A 2,500-nucleotide genomic window follows, 5' to 3' on the forward strand; every position below is an offset into this window, starting at 1 on the left:
ATACAAAGAACCAGCTGTTTTGAAACACGAGGCGGTAGGTAAATAAGGTTGGCCGAATAAGTAGATAATAACAAAATAGAATACATAATTAAAGAGGCAGATATCCGATTGTGGTGATGGTTAATTGAGGAAGACTTCGTCCACTAACACCACTTAGCGTCCATCAGAGATAATTACGCCCGGTCAGGTGAGGTCACAGCACGTGCCACACAGCTGCCGTGTTTTGACATTTAAACTTTAACCGTAATTCTGGGAAAGTTCGGTAAAATATTGCTGTGAACTGTGAATTTTGTTACAATGCAGCCGGATTTCAGCTAATGCAGTGCTAACGTTAAATGGTAAAATGGCGTTTATGGTGAAATCAGCACTATGCTCGCCATGGTAATCGGCCAGGGATATCCTATTCTTTAACAAAGAAACTTCGGCCTTGGGAAGCTTTACTTAAACACTGGTTCCATGAGGCGAGGGTTCGGGAGGACTCCGCCAAATCAATGAAGGAAAGGCAGGCTAAAAATACTCTTCCTAAACACCATAACCCGGTGGAAGAAAGCATAGCGCACCGAAGAAGCCCTGCGGTCGATTTATTTGCGAATCGTGTTCTCGAATCATGCAGCCATTTCCCGAAACGACGAGGGCCTCCTATATTCTTTAATAAAAAAAAAGCCTTTCGAACGAGTATTTTCCTACTTGCGTCAGTCCCGCCCGAAGCTGGTGTTGCGTCAGGTTACTCCCCGCCTCGCGATGCCCATGGGTGCGCCGCCAAGAATTCTTTTTGAACAACGTGAATGGATAAATTCGCCCTTTCAACTGACCGAAATTTATGGAGATTGCCCCCTCTTGACTTCGGTCTGGCCAAAGCGTCGAGACCGAGCGAGCGACACACGGACCGAGTGACCCTTCGCATCTGTGAGGCATCAGGGACCCAGAGGTAAGGCGACGGTGCCAGGGAAGGAATGAGGTTGCTCTTCGACGCGACGCCAAACAGAAATGCATAAAGAGCAACGGTAAACAAGTACATTGGTTAGCCCATCGGGAGTAACTGGACGGAAAAGGCAATCGGGGGGAAGAGGGAGCTACAAAACAATCACTGTATTACCATATATTGCATGCCTTGTGGTGGGTGCAACTGGCCTTATTGCAGAGATCACGGAGGATATGATAAATAAACATCTGGTGTACCATCATGGTGTCACCGACCTTCCTGTAACGCCGCTGTGGCCATAATGCCCAATGTTGATGCAACTATGAATTCGCTCTCTTATCCAAATGCAAAAATGAATAAATAATAATAAAAAAGAAAATGATCGAGCAAAAAAAATAGAGAAAAAAACAGGAATCTAAATACCCTGTCAAGCTGCATTAAAATTCCCCTGAAAGTTTACCCCTGAATCCGCGATCTGTCATAAAGGTGTATATGTACGTATCTCGTATATCTGAGGTGTAATTTCGCAGTTTGTAATTTAAGCAGACATTGTCGCTGAAATGTACATTTATCTTGGTTTTATTACTTATTTTTCCAATGCATACTTTGATGAAGATGAGATGAGATGAGCGCTGAGGTAGAAAATAGCAATACCGAAGTTAATAACCATTTTACTGTTGATGATGGTGATGATGATGACTGATGATGACTGATGATTGATGATGATGATGATGATGATGATTGATGATGATGATGACAATAAAAGCAGTAATGATGAGGATTATGATAAAGACTGCTACCAAAACATCAATAATACTAGTATTTACAATGACAACAATAATGGCAATATAAAAAGTCACATTACCGCCGATTACAATATAACAAAACAGATGAAAATTGCAAACGACTGTTACACCGATACTGATAGCCCTGATCGGTTACAACAAGAACAAAACAAAAAGAAACCAACAAAAAGCGACAACCGCTTTACCCAGAACTGGTTACGGCGTCAATAAAACTGGCGTCTGCCTCACGAAGTCCCAGTCAAACACAATAACACGGCCGATAGAGATTCCAGGGACCCTCACTATAAAGTTTTGCATTTGCCCAAGAATCCGCTTATTTGTTTGTTCTCCAATCTATTTTTTTCTTCATGGATCATTCTATTGCCATCAGTTATTTTTTTCTATTTATATGTTGCATAATAAGAAACTTATCAAACTGAACTGTATGATTTTATTCGCAGCAAACCTTAACCCAAGTAATGATGTAAATATCATATGATCGCAAAGACGTAAAAAATGACAGCAAACTAGTTTTTGCATCTTTTGCGGCGCAGGCGCATTCTCAATTGAGCACTGACAAAAGAACAGAATTGATTATAATTTTGAAAAGTTTAGGTACAAAGAAATAGTGAGAGCTGTGCCAGAACGGGTCACTGCACGAGCACTTGACATTCCAGGATAAACAAGCAATTACCCAAATAACAAGAGCCAACTGACTTCGCCCGCATGCCCGGATTCCTCTTAATCCACAAGTAAATAAAGTTAACGACGCCAAATTGGCCGTGGGAAATGC

The 2,500-nt window shown here is 41.6% G+C and overlaps 1 protein-coding gene across 3 annotated transcripts in view; it reads right to left on the reverse strand.

The window, feature by feature from the left end:
- Positions 1–2,500, reverse strand: part of LOC113808299 (uncharacterized) — a 62,885-nt gene that overhangs the window by 30,211 nt on the left and 30,174 nt on the right. Inside the window, exon 1 of one of the 3 annotated variants that reach the window (XM_070140192.1) lies at positions 1,914–1,959. The exons of the other annotated variants lie outside the window; for them this stretch is intronic. The gene's annotated coding sequence lies outside the window, so the exon portion shown is untranslated. Of the gene's footprint in view, positions 1–1,913; positions 1,960–2,500 lie in introns of those variants that run through there. 3 annotated transcript variants of the gene reach the window in all.

Source organism: Penaeus vannamei, chromosome 26, assembly GCF_042767895.1.
Source record: "Penaeus vannamei isolate JL-2024 chromosome 26, ASM4276789v1, whole genome shotgun sequence".
Lineage (NCBI taxonomy): Eukaryota > Metazoa > Arthropoda > Malacostraca > Decapoda > Penaeidae > Penaeus > Penaeus vannamei.